Source organism: Bos mutus, chromosome 4 (assembly GCF_027580195.1).
Source record: "Bos mutus isolate GX-2022 chromosome 4, NWIPB_WYAK_1.1, whole genome shotgun sequence".
NCBI classification, from domain to species: domain Eukaryota; kingdom Metazoa; phylum Chordata; class Mammalia; order Artiodactyla; family Bovidae; genus Bos; species Bos mutus.
The window spans coordinates 50952114-50967320 of NC_091620.1; the positions used below are offsets into that span (position 1 = coordinate 50952114).

Below are 15207 nucleotides of genomic sequence, written 5' to 3' on the forward strand. Positions count from 1 at the left end.
GTGTCCCTGAGGCAGGGACTGGCACCCCAGGAAAGGATGGGGGTCCTCAGGAGGCACTTCTTGCCAAATGCAGATCAGAGCCTGCTGACCAGTGTGGCATTCCTGTCACAACAGGCTCTGTTTTCTGCTCTTTGTGAACTTTCTAGGGACATCCAAACCTTTGTATAAACTTGCAACATCTTGCTAGAGCTTTTATTTGGGAATAAAGAATATATTAATTGTTTAAAAATGCAACTTTTACTCAGCTTAATTCAACTCTTACAGGTCAACTCTAAACCATTCAGAACACGTCCAGCAATGTGGGATCTTCTGCTTGGTCACTCACTCCATTTTTGCACAGCAGTAGCGATCACATCTGTCTCCTGACAAAATGCCTCCAGTAACTCCTACTCATCATTCATTCTTCTTTTAGGCACATGCACATCTAAATTGCTTTACTAGGAATGAACAGGGAGATTTGGGGATTTTCACTTGCAATGTCACAAAGTCACCATTTTCATTTGAAAAGAGCTTGAAACTCACTTGATAATTCTTACAACTGGTACTAAACAAAGGATGGGGTGGGGCGGGTGGCTGGGGTGGGGAATCAGAACTGATACAGCAGGTCAACACCAGACAAAGAGCAGGCAGAAAGGGAATTTTCCATGCAAAGAAGATTGTGCAGGTAAGTCATTTAAGGCCACAATCATTTTCTACCCCCAAGGTTACATATTGTATGTTCTCTTTCAACTGAATTACTCTAATACTGTTTGTGTCCATGATTCATTTACCTAGCCAAAAATAGGCCACCAATGAGTGTTGCAGCTGTCCTTTTAAACATCAGATCAACAGGCTTAATTTAAATAAGAACACTGGCTACACAATGCCAGCAAATAACCATGTGCTCCTATTAATTAATATAAGAGATTTATGCTCATTTTCAGATAATTTTATTTGCCTAAAAGGACTAGATAAAGGAAGGAAAAGAGGAAAAGATGAAAATGCTACTACTGTATTTGTCATTTTCTTTCAAACATTTATAAACAATGGAGAATATTTGTTAAAAACAAAAGAACTTAACATCTGTTTTTTATAATATTATTTCTTGCGAATATTCTGTGTTTGAAATGCTTGTTCCCCAGAATTACTTGCAAATATCAAATAACTGTAATTTCAAAAAAAGCAACGTGTACACTTCCTAACTCCAGTACGTTCTTGATTAACTAAAAGCTGGAACCCAACCAAACAGAATTCAAATTACCTGGAACTTGTCCTTTCCACATGACTTTTATAAGAAAGTAGGAAATGACCAAAAAAAAACCCCCCAAAAAAACCAGGTACCTATTTAAAGCAAAAGACTTTGCTGACTACATTTAGAAGTCAGTACATATCTAGCCTGTCTGTATTTGGTACACAAAGTACTATACAAGAAAAACAAATGTTCACAATGAACATCTCTACCTCAAACCCTTCTGTGGAACAAAGTAGAATGTAAATAGGGAGTATCTTTTATCTCTGAAACTCTACTGCTTGGCACCTTGATTATAATTTCATACTGAAATATTTGTGTTAACAAATTAATAAACAATGGTAAGTTGGAGACAAAAAGATTAAATTTTTATAGATTCATGACGGTGCAGTACATGGAATCACAGTCCAGTAAGATCACAGAATCTTAAGGTTTAAAGACTCTGGAGATCTGTGTAGCTCTCCTCAGCATAGGAATCCTCTAAGAACATTCTCATATTTAAAAACAAATAATTTAGTTTCAAGTACTATACTGGACACACACACACAATCGTCTCATGACCTCATAATATTCTTGCGAGATAGACATATTAATCATTAATCCTGCAAACAAGGAAGGAAACAGAGGTTCAGAAAGTGAAGGAGGGACAATGAGGAAGAAGAAAAAGAAAGAAATGTCACAAGTTGTTGCCAGTTCTATTCTATGGACTGAGATCCAAGGATAAACAAGAAATAAATCAGAAAAGATGAAAATATGTCTCCCCTACCCCATGTCCAATGCACACTCCATTCCAAAATTAATTTACTGAGATATATGTAATAAGCCAAGCCAGTCCCTGGAACACAACATACACAAAAATGGTAGTGTCCTCTCTTCTCTGTATGTGCATTGCTGCAACAGACAAAGATATTTGGGATCTGTTCCCAACTCTGAAAGTTCAGGAATTATCACATAACTAGAGTTAGGAGGAATGCTAAAAGCCATTCCCCTAAGAATATCCAGTATAACTGTGTCTTTCATTTTAATTTAAAATTCAGTAAGTATGTTTCCATTTCCCCGCAAGCAGATAAATAACTGGAATGACTGAACATAGCACAAAACAGACAAGGGAAAAGGATGGCAGTTTTAACTTTGAAATTCACCATTCTTGTCAGTTAAAGTCAGACCTAAAGCATTAATTTATTCTGAAACATTAATTAACTGGAGCTTTTTTTGCATTTAATTTTCTCTGGCATTTTAGAATCTATTCTAAGCCCCGTGGAAATGGCAGGTCTGATGTTATTAAAGTTAGCCTTTCAGAAAGTCCTCGAACTGAAGACTCCAACATACTAAAAAATGCTGAGAGTCCAGATAATGCAAATCTAAATTATTATTAAAGGGTATTCTTTACACATGAAAAAAATCTTTGATTTTATTAAAACTGAATTCAACTTTTAGAAAGGCTTCCATTTTATACACTAGTTGGGCTCTTCAGACTCCTCCTATGAAACATCTAAAGCCCATTTCATTTCACTCACTCCACTCATTCATTCAAGTATCTATTGTGTGCCAATTACAAGACAGGCAGGTAATTCTGAGCAGGGCAAGCAAAGTCCTGTTCTTGTGCAGCTTATAGCTTAGAATAGAAAATGACAAACAACAAACAGATAAGAAAAATATCCATGAGTGATGAGAACAGTAAAGAAAACAAAAGGATAATATGAGCAAGAGTGATTGGGAAGAACTCTCTAAGGAGGAGCGTCCATGTCAAGCCTTAAAGGATGAGAAGCGGGACACACAAAGATCTAGAGATAAACAGCTCAGAGGGATTGGAAGGTGTCATTGGGAAAGGGTGAGGCTGAGCTCAGCAGTTTTGAAGGCAGGAAGGTGACAGTGACTGAGCCGCAAGGCAGGGGATGGTGTCCCCTGGCCCGAGACAGAAACAGCTGGGCGGTGGGGGGTGGGGATCAAGAGCTCCATTTCAGACATGTGCAGACATGCGATGCCCACTTAGAAGAATGGTTCAAATAAGAAAAAACAAATTATAGCAATTACATGATCACCCAACATTAAGCAAGGAATTTGGAATGGATGGTGCTAGCCACATTGGGTAGAAAACCTTAGTTCTCTAGCCAGCTTTATTCCATCCATGGGTCACTTCAGATACTCTATGTACTCAAGCAATATTTAATGTCATATACCCCAGATTCAATATAGTAAGCAAGTTTATAAAACATCTATTAAGGAAACAAAGTCCTTCTGGAAACCAAAACAGATGATTTCTGTTTTACAGCTATTGTGTGCTCTCAAACACACAAATTCTTTCACAGAATGCAAACCAACAGGTGCCCTAGACATATGTGGCACATTTTTTAAAAATTAAAATACATGCAATAAAGTTGTGCAATAGAAATTTGGAGCAAAAGACTTTGTTGTGGCTCCCAACACAAAGAACTGTTGCTTGGCAGCGAATGTCTGCTTGTATGTGTGTTTGCCTGGAGCAGAGGGGATGCTGGCTGGCAGGAGGGAAGGAGACCCCACCTCCTCTCCAAGTCACTGCCCTGAATGATGGTACTTCCTTACTTGGGATTCTTTCAGCTCAAATTTAGATGGATTTGGTATACTTTTTTTTTTTTAAGGTGAGGTGACACAGACGTGGGAAAAATGAATCTAGACATCTTACTCAAGTGTAAAATTATGAGGCAGCACAAAATTCTATGACGGCATCTACTTCCCAAGCCTTGGTCTCTGGAGCCAAGAAAATATCATTGCATCTTGTGTTTCTTCACTTTCCAAGACATTTTTGTGTCTGACCTCATCAGCCTGAGGGCAAGAGAGACCTACATACTTCAGATTATTTGAATTTATGGATTATGACTATAATACACACCAGGGCCAAGAGTTTTGAATCTGAGCGTCCTTGCCAACATTTAGGAAAGGGCCGCTTTCCTCTTTATTAACATCTTGAGGGAAGAGAATTCCTCTGTAATTAGCCGTCTGGCAGTACACAGGACTTAAAAACACATCTTGAGAACCTCAGAAACTGTATTTCTCATACCTACAAATGCTAGTAAGGACCATGTTTCCTGAGAAACTGCCAAGGAATAACACTAACTGTCGGAGTTTGAACGAATGGCTCCTCTCATCCTACAGGAGGAGACGACGTCTCGCTGACTGGGTGCCAGAATCTAGATCACCCTGTGAAGTGCAGCCTTCAGACTTGTTCACTAGTCCAATCTAAGATGATGGGTCCCCACAAGAAAGTAACACCCTGGGTGCCTGAAGGAGACAGTCCTCGTGGGGAGAGGTAAACAATTATAACCATGAGGAAGAATGTGTTAGGGTCTCACAGGATGGGTTTTGAAGGATGAACAGGAGTTAGTCAGGTTAAGACGGCTGGGAGACAAAGACGACATTTCAAAGAAGCAGTCAGTGGTGTGAGGACACAGACACAAGACAGCAGGGTGATGTCTGGGGAAACGCAGACCCACTGGGTTACAGGACAGGATCGGGGGGAGCGGGGAGCCGGGGAGGAGACCATAGAAGAGGTGGATGCCAGCACCACACAGAAGGGCCCTGGGGGTATGGTGATGCCCCTGAAGGAAATAAAGATGCACTGAACAATTCTGAGTTCGGGGTGTGTTGGGAGTGGGGCTCCTGACATGATTAACTCTGCATTTTAGAAACAGCACTGGCAGCAGCTGGAAAATGGGGTGGGGTCAGGATGGGAGCTTAGAGGTGCACCAGGCCTCATAAGATCAAGTGAAAAATCAAAATAATAACCAGCCTTTCGCCTATCAGGCTTCCCTGGTGGCCAATGGTAAAGAATCTGACTGCCAGTGCAGGAGAAGCAGGAGATATTGGTTTGATTCCTGGGTTGGGAACGGCAACCCACTCCAGTATTCTGGCCTGGAGAATCTAACAGACAGAGGAGCCTGGCAGGTAACAGTCCATGGGGTTGCAAAGAGTCAGACACGACTGAGCAACTGAGCACAGTCACCTTTCACCTACCACATGGTAGGAGGGGGGCTTTGTTAACACTGTCTTCCTGATTGTTTCATGTGTATTACAGCATATTTTACAATTAAGTGTGTGTATTTTCTTTGTCCATCTAGCAGACAGAGGCCTCTGGAGTGCTATGATCCTGCAAAAATATAAGGAGGGTGGGAAAATGCTGCGAAAGATCGGAGTTTCACTAGAAGTATAGAGTGGGTTCACATTAAGAAGCAGAGCTAAGTCAGTACTAGAGGCAATGAAAAGCTAGGAAACCAACATTCTGGCTAGCAGGTAGCCTTCCATAATGATGGCTACCCACCAATGGTGGACCATTAGAGATGGTGGACCATTTCTCTCCATCCAAAAGATGTGCTCTCTGCATGCAAGAATCCCAAGTATTTTAAGTCCATCTCTTCCTATGTGGTCTCTAGCCTTGACAAGTGCCACAGCCAAGCCTGAGTTTGACATGTCCTCCTTAAGCCCAGCACCTCCCACCTCCACCATGTCAACCCTAACTATTTCTTCTCCTTGAGAATCTTTGTCTATGAATGGGGGCTGCTTTATATTCATCTTTGTTCTCAAGGCCTGGCACATAACGCAGTGTTTGTTTTAAAACACTGCCAGTTAAATACTGCTTTAAAAATATCACAGAGCTACTGTGAAAAAGAGCCTGGTAGGTCCTCAAGAAGTTACCCATAGAATTATCATATGACTGGCAATTCCATTACTAGGTATATACCCAAGAGAATCGAAAACAGGTATTCAAACAAAGACTTGTACACAAATGTTCAAAGCAGCATTATCCATAATAGCTAACAAGTAGAAACAACCCAGATATCCACTGACAGATGAGTAAACAAAATGTGATTTACTTATACAATGGAGCATGACTCTGCCATAAAAAGGAATAAAGTTCTGATACATGCAGCGACATGAATGAACCTTTGAGAACATTATGTTAAGTGAAAGGAGCCAGTCACAAAGACCAGATACGGGATTCAACTTACATGAAATATGCAGAATAGGCAGACCCACAGAGGTGGGAAGCTGACTGGTGATTTCCAGGGGCCACAGGGAAGGACAAAGAGTGAATGGCTTCTTAGTGGGTATAGAGGTCCTTTTTGGAGTGAGGAAAATGTTCTGGGATTAGATAGTGCTGACAGGTATACCACACTGTGAATGCACTAAAAGTCACTGAACTGTACACTTTAAAGTGGTTAAGATGGTGAATTTTATGTTACGTGATTATACCTTAATTAAAAAAAAAAACTTTGTGAATCTAATCTCACCAAAGACCCAAGTAAGCAAACCCTCTTAATCTCTGTGTGTGTGCTCAGTCGCTCAGTCATGTCTGATTCTTTGCAGCCCCACGGACTGTAGCCCGCCAGGCTCCTCTGTCCAAGGGATTCTTTAGGCAAGAATACTGAAGTGGGTTGCCATTTCCTCCTCCAGGGGATATTCCCGACCCAGGGATCTAATCTGTGTCTCTTGAGTCTCCTGCATTGGCAGGAGGATTCTTTACCATTAGCGCCACCTCTTAGTCTATACACGTGCCCATCTGCCCTTCCTCCCTCCCTCTTTTCTCCATTCCCAGCTTGCTAGGAACCTGGGACAAAGTCAAGCAAAGGCATCAGTCCTCAATTTCATCTGCAAAATGGGAGCTGCACTAAGATGATCATAACTTTTTCTGCTCTAACATTTGACAGATGATTTATTGGGATGATGTAAATCCTACTCTTGGACACCCCCTAGCAGAGAGCTGGAACACGGATGAGCGTTCCTCTTCTTCCAAAGTGCCTGCGGCGTGCCAGCTGAAGAGGTGATCTGCCAAAGAATTTTAAGAGTCTGTCTACATTCTTGGAAAGTTCAGCAAGATAGCAAGAGTTACAAAGAAAGCTAATAACCTATTCTTCTAAGGGGAAAAAAACCCCACAAAATGTATTTTTCTTTGGTTTTTAATTAAAATTGACCTTTCTGAATCTATGGCTGAAGGCAGCTATAGTAATGAAAAGCGATGTCATTTGCTGGTGATACTAAGAGTGTGGCGGTCCAATGAGAAAGGTTAGAATCATCACAGAATTCCTAGGTCTCTCCACACCACCCAATTGTTGGGGAGGGGAGTGGGCGAGGAAGATACAGATTAAGAGACATTATTATCACACTTGAGCAAAAGACTGACCCAACCTTATTTGAAACTCATTTGGAGTACTTTATTCTTGGGAACTTAGTCTCAGGTTTTCGTTTAATGTTTCCAATAGCTAGAAAAACAAGTAACTTTCAAAAAAAAGGGCTCATCAGCCTCTTAAATGCTGAATGAGGTGAGATCAATCCTAGTCTAAGGAATATGAAGGAAGGAAGGAAAAAGGCTAGGAAAAGGAAGACGAAGGAGAGAATTAGAGAGACTGAAAAGAAAAGAATTTGCTTTGCTTCTTCAAAGGTGGGGGCAGGATGTAGGGGTGGGGGTGGTGGAGGCAGAAGTGCATCTATTGAAAAGCTGCTGAAAGGCTAAGGGCCTCACTCAGAGCCCATTTTCCCTATAACCCACAATTTCTTCTTCTGACTCTGTTTCAGCTAAATCCTTTCTTCAGGCAAGTCAATCCACGCTGAATAACAAAAGCTGCCAGGAAAGGAAAAACCTTCTAAGGGACACTTAAAGCAAAGTGTCACTGAACTGAGATTAAACAGTTTCTTTACTACTATTCCTGTGTTCTGGATTATTCAAAACTCAGGGCTGTGGGAATAAGAAAGACCTATTGGTTTACCCAATATACTAAATTGATCCATCAGAATGAATGCAGGGGTGGTGGGGAGATTGATGCTGGTAGAAATACCCCACAGCAGGGGTGATGGGATTTTTTAAACCATTTTATTAGCTTTCAAAATTACAAAATAGCATTTGCTGTTTTTTTTTAAATGGAAAAACCTTTAAATAATTAAAAATCACACAGATGTGTGAAGTTAAGAAATGAATATCCCTAAAATTCTTCAAGAGATGGGAATACCAGACCACCTGACCTGCCTCTTGAGAAACCTATATGCAGGTCAGGAAGCAACAGTTAGAACTGGACATGGAACAACAAACTGGTTCCAAATAGGAAAAGGAGTACGTCAAGGCTGTATATTGTCACCCTGCTTATTTAACTTATATGCAGAGTACATCATGAGAAACGCTGGGCTGGAAGAACCACAAGCTGGAATCAAGATTGCCAGGAGAAATATCAATAACCTCAGATATGCAGATGACACCACCCTTATGGCAGAAAGTGAAGAGGAACTAAAAAGCCTCTTGATGAAAATGAAAGAGGAGAGTGAAAAAGTTGGCTTAAAGCTGAAGATCATGGCATCTGGTCCCATCACTTCATGGGAAATAGATGGGGAAACAGTGGAAACAGTGTCAAGACATTATTTTGGGGGGCTCCAAAATCACTGCAGATGGTGACTGCAGCCATGAAATTAAAAGACACTTACTCCTTGGAAGGAAAGTTATGACCAACCTAGATAGCATATTGAAAAGCAGAGACACTACTTTGCCAACAAAGGTCCGTCTAGTCAAGGCTATGGTTTTTCCAGTGGTCATGTATGGATGTGAGAGTAGGACTGTGAAGAAAGCTGAACACTGAAGAATTGATGCTTCTGAACTGTGGTGTTGGAGAAGACTCTTGAGAGTCCCTTGGACTGCAAGGAGATCCAACCAGTCCATTCTGAAGGAGATCAGCCCTCGTGTTCCTTGGAAGGACTAATGCTAAAGCTGAAACTCCAGTACTTTGGCCACTTCATGCAAAGAGTTGACTCATTGGAAAAGACTCTGATGCTGGGAGGGATTGGGGGCAGGAGGAGAAGGGGACGAAAGAGGATGAGATGGCTGGATGGCATCACCGACTCGATGGATGTGAGTTTGAGTCAACTCCGGGAGATGGTGATGGACAGGGAGGCCTGGCGTGCTGCGACTCATGGGGTCGCAAAGAGTCGGACACAACTAAGCGACTGAACTGAACTGAAACTCCCCTAGGTTAATTACTACAAGCACTGTGATAGGGACCTTCTTTGACTTTGTCAATACGCAGGCAACTATGTAGCTGCTGTGTCACATTTTATATCCACTTCTTACTGCTGTCTCCAGCTTGATGCATGGAGATCCCATTTAATTCGCACAGACCTTTAGGGGGTGAGCACTATAAACAGTCCCACTTTTCAAGGTGGGTAAAGTAACACTTGGAGAAGTAACTTGTTCAAGGGTAACCAGCTTGTGGATGATAACTCTGTTTCAGACCAGGGCTCTTAACTGACATCACCGTCTATGGGGTCGCACAGAGTCGGACACAACTGAAGTGACTTAGCAGCATCTAACCATGTCGAATTATACAAAATCAGCTTATTATTCTTTTCAATGGCTGCATGGTATAACAGATAAAGAATATTCCAAATTTATTTAATTTGTTCCTTTCTAAGGGATATTTAAGGTGTCCTCAAGTTTTATTCTTTTTTTTTTAATATTGCTACAATGAATTTCTATGCTATGGTAATAGAACTGCTAGGTCAAAAGTACATGTTTAAGTTTGGCTTAGGTGCAATCCTTGTAAATAGGCTATGTAAATCCAAATTTCTAGTAAGGCTATGTAAGTGTGCCCTTCTCACCACACCTTCCCAAGTACCAGACATTATCAGTCACTGTAATTTTGGGGCAATGTGATAGATGAAAACTGAATCCAATAGCCGTTTTCCTTGATCATAAAGGAAGGTGACAGCATTTTGATATGTTTATTAGCCATTTGTATTTCTTAGGCAATTGTTCGTATCATCCTCACACTTTTCTATTCCATTGTCTTTCCATACTGATTTGTGGGAGCTTTCTATAAATTCTGAATATTAACCCTGTATCTGTTACACAGTTTCACGTGTTTTCTCCCGGTTGTCTATTCACTTAATCCTGTTTATTACAGTCTTTCACCATAATTTCAAAAAACTGAATTTGTTAGTTTTCTTTTTAAGACTTCACAGATATCTGTCATGCTTTTAAAGGCTTTCTCCACAACTATAGATATATATTGCTTTATTTTCTTCTAGGGTTTTATAGATTTGAAATACAGTGTGTGGCATGAAATAGGTATCTAGATATGTATTTTCCCAAAGAAACTGCCCGTTGACTTAATACTATGTATTAACTAGTCCATCCTTTCCTACTGATGTGAAAATTTTCTCTTTATCATGTATTAAATTCTAATGTACACATGGATCTATTTATAGATTTTCCAAGCATGTTTTAAAATTTAGGGGTGCAAACTCCCAACAATTACTACTTTTTAAATACATTTTGGGGCCATTTTTCTTTATTTATTCTTTTGTATGAACTTGAGAAGCAATCTGTCAAGCTTTAAAAAAGATTCTATTAGGATTTTATTGGAACTGCATGCGTTAAATTAACCTGGAGAAAACGTACTTTGTAGCACTGAGGCCAGGAGTTAGATGCATCTCTATTCATCAACATCTCATCGCTTCAGTGAAAGTTCTGCTGTCTCATATACATTTTCTGCTAAGTTTACAGTCATATTTTTATAGATTGGGATACAAATATGAGAGATCTTTCCCCCCACAATATTGTACATGTGGTTAATGCTATCATATGAGAAAAGACTCATTTTTGTTGATTAATAACCTAATTATGAATCAATTTTATTGAAGCTTTAGTGCTTACAACTGACTGCTTCTAATATTTATCATATATATAGATGATCATATGAATGTTAAAAAGCTGGCTTAAAACTCAACATTCAAAAAACTAAGATCATGACATCTGGCCCCATCACTTCACCACAAATAGATGGGGAAACAATGGAAACAGTGACAGGCTTTATTTTCTTGGGCTCCAAAATCACTGCAGATGGTGACTGCAGCCATGAAATTAAAAGACGCTTGCTCCTTGGAAGAAAAGCTATGACCGACCTAGACAGCATATTAAAAAGCAAAGACATTCCTCTGCTGACAAAAGGTCCATCTAGTCAAAGCTATAGTTTTTTCAGTAGTATATATGGGTTTGAGAGTTGGACCATAAGGAAAGCTGAGTGCCTAAGAATTGATGCTTTTGAACTGTGGTGTTGGAGGAGACTCTTGAGAGTCCCTTGGACTGCAAGGAGATCCAACCAGTCCATTCTAAAGGAGATCAGTCCTGAATATTCACTGGAAAGACTGATGCTGAAGCTGAAGCTCCAATACTTTGGGCTACTTGATGTGAAGAACTGATTCACTGGAAAAGACCCTGATGCTGGGAAAGACTGAAAACAGGAGAAGAAGGGGATGAGAGAGGATGAGATGGTTGGATGGCATCAACAACTTGATGGACATGAGTCTGAGCAAGCTCTGGGAATAAGTGATGGACAGGGAAGCCTGGCATGCTGCAGTCCATGTGGTCACAAAGAGGTGGACATGACTGAGCAACTGAATTGAACATATAAATGTTAGTATTTAATCCTATTAACTTAGTGAATTAGATTGGTTTCCTAATATTATACTACCCTTATCCTCCTAGTTTAGATTAAGCCTACAACACTGCTGTGTATTATTCTTTTGGTATTTTTCTGTACTTGGCTTGAATCTGTATTGATAAGTGAGATGGTTCCACATTTTCTTGGTCACATTCTTGTTTGGTTTGGGTAAAACAACTTAAGTGAGTTTGTACTATAAACTTTGTTTGCTTCCTGTATTTATCGACGCTTTAAAGGTAAATAAATTGCCAGGACAAATGTCTGTATGTGGTATTTAGGAGGGAGGAAACTGGCTACTTTTCAAAAAGCATTAGATAGCTGGTTGGGATGGAAATGGAAGGATGAATGGTTGGATGGACAGATAATGGAAAAGTAATTTTCTTCTATGGTTATTTTCTATTCATATGTACTTCCTAGTCAATTTTGATAATTTATAGTTGTTTAAAATTTCTACTTCATTACTGAAAAATAGGTGCATAGAAAATGCTTGTAAACCTTTGGTTATAAAGGTTTGCAAGAAAGGCTTGTAAACTCTTTCTTTTCCAGTTAAGCTTCTTAGAGGTGTTCCTATTTTATCAATGTTTTCAAAGAAGTGTTTTTTCAATTTTATTTATAAAGTCTGTAAGGATTTTTCCTTTTATCTTATTTTATATAATTTATGGGAAAAAACAGAGTTATTACTCATGTTATTTTACTTTGGATAATTTTATTATTCTTTTCTCAAATATTGATTTGAATACTTAGTTTACTTACTTTCAGCAATTTTAAGTTTTTTTAAAAATATCTTTTAAGACTAATTTGTACTTTGAGAACTGCTTTGACCACAGCATATGGATTTCTGTATGGGGCACTGTCATCTTCAGTAATTTCTAAACAGTCTGCCATTCTAATTATGATTTTCTTCTTTAACTCAAGAGTTTAAAAAATGAACACACAAAAAACTGTACATGAATGTTCACAGAATCATTATTCATAATAGCCAAAAGGTGGAAATAACCCAAATGGCTACTGATAGATGAATGGGGAAGGGAAAGTGGCATGATCAAACTATGGAACATTATCAAGCTATGTAGAAAGGAATCATGTACTGATTGATGTTACAACAGGTATGACCCCTGAAAACAAGCCAAGTAACAGAAGCCAGACAGAAAAGAATACATAGTTTATGCTTCTATATTCCATGTGTATGAAATCTTTGGAGCTGGCAGATAAAGACAAGAAAAGAAGCAGGTTAGTGGTTGCCAACGGAGAAGGCAATCGCACCCCACTCCAGTACTCTTGCCTGGAAAATCCCAGGGGCGGAGGAGCCTGATAGGCTGCAGTCCATGGGGTTGTGAAGAGTCGGACACGACTGAGCGACTTCACTTTCACTTTTCATTTTCATGCATTGGAGAAGGAAAAGGCAACCCACTCCAGTGTTCTTGCCTAGAGAATCCCAGGGGGAGCCTGTGGGGTCACACAGAGTCAGACACGACTGAAGTGACTTAGCAGCAGCAGCAGTGGTTGCCAAGAGTTGAGGAGAGAGGTGAAGGAGAAGGAACAGGGGTTCTAACTAACAGGAATGTTCTGAACAGGAACGGAGGTTCTTCTGGAGGGGATGAAAATGTCCTGAAATTAAACAGTGTTTGTGGTGGCATAATTCTGTGAATATACTAAAGACCACCAAATTGAACACTTTCAAAGGGTATATTTTATGGCATGTGAATTAAATACAACCGTTATAAAGAATAATATTTTCAAATGTCTAAGTTGTTAGACTGAAGGAAGGCTGATCTGACATCTAGTATTATCATAGCTTGTCTGAAGAACGGACACTGCATATAGGGACTCCCCTGGCTTAGATGGTAAAGAATCTGCCTGCAATGCAGGAGACCCGGTTCGAACCCTGGGTTGGGAAGATCCCCTAGAGAAGCAAATGGCTACTGATTCTAGTATTGTTGCCTGGAGAATTTCATGGACAGAGGAGCTTGCTGGGCTACAGCCCATGGGGTTAGAAAGAGCGGGACATGACTGAGTGATTAACACTTCCACTTTTCTTCATGCTACATATGGGGTCTAACTTTTGAAACGTATAGAGATTTTCTCTGTGGTTTGGTCTGACCTCGATTTTTGTGTTAAGCACTTGAATATGTGTTCTCTCTCTGTTGAATATTAATGCTCCCATTAAATAAATAATTATTAGTATTTTCTATATGTTTTCTTTTGTTATTAATTCTCTGGACAACTTCTGAGGGAAATATTATGATTATGCTTTTTAAAAAACTGTTAAATTTTAAATTTAACAGTAACCTACTATAATATCTCTATTATAAAACTTACTATAATATTTTACTCTAGTAAAATTCTGTATTTTGTCCTATGAATTGGCTTCTGAATACTAAGTTTTCTAGTTCCTTTTGGACACTCTTCATCTGTTTTATAACTAACAAATCTCCCTAACAAACCCCCTTCATCCTAAAGAGCTGAAAAAATGTCCTGGGATTCATATGTATAAACACTCACAAAGGTCAGTGCCACAAAAGAAAGTTGTAAATGACACAGACCATCAATGTTTAAAGCCTGCAAATAAGAACAATTAAAATCAACTAGTAACTCAGCAAAACAATAATCATGAGGAAAGAAATCACACCTAGAATCGATCTAGAAGGGCATTAGAAAACCTACCGTGTGATTTAGTGACGGAAACTAAACACTCTAGTGTGGCCCGGTGGAAAAGAAAAAACTACTGTCATTTCTTTTTCTGTTTAGGAGCTAATGCACTGAATCTTCTAAATGGCAGGTTCACTCTGAGGGCAGGCCTCATGTGATGTTTAAAGGGGAAAAAAATTAACCTTGTGCACACCTCCTATATTCAAGATCATTAATGAAAAGCCAAAATGTTTTTGCTCTGATGTTTCTGCTTTCTGTCATTTTTGTATAGTTAACAGGATCATAATTTAAGTAAGTCACACATTGTAAATAACCTGGCTACATTATTCTCTCCTCCTTGATAATTAGACCACCTTTTGTTGCAAAGAATCCTATAAACCATTTAACCATGAGTGGCTGTAAACTGCTCGTATTAAAAATTGGGTGCTTCCCCTCCTAAGTTGAACTGCACCAAGGAAACTACATACCTTTTCATCCCTACTTCACTTTCATTTTATTTGAGTCTGGAATCAATTTCATAATACGACAATTGAGATACAGGCATAAATTTTCCTCTAAAAACTTCTGGGAGAAAGCAATCCCAATGGACATTGTCACTTAACGTAAGTACATCAGGAGACATGAATGTTGCATCCAGATGTGTAATCTACTCTCTAAGCCCTCACCTATAAATGGGTGAGGCTAAATAAATCTTTAGCCTTGTCTGAAATTGATGAAGCCATTTGGCACAGCACGAATTGTGAAAGTATTTTAAAAATTATGAAACAACAAATCATCACCTTTCCAGTTTCACAAGAAGAGCAAAGCAACATGCAAGCTACGTGTTTCTTGAGATCACATGAAATGCTATCAGTCAGGATGTTAAAATCAAATCTA

At 39.4% G+C, this 15207-nt stretch overlaps 1 protein-coding gene across 1 annotated transcript in view; it reads right to left on the reverse strand.

The window, feature by feature from the left end:
- Window positions 1-15207, reverse strand: part of JAZF1 (JAZF zinc finger 1) — a 330823-nt gene that overhangs the window by 189668 nt on the left and 125948 nt on the right. The window lies entirely within an intron of this gene.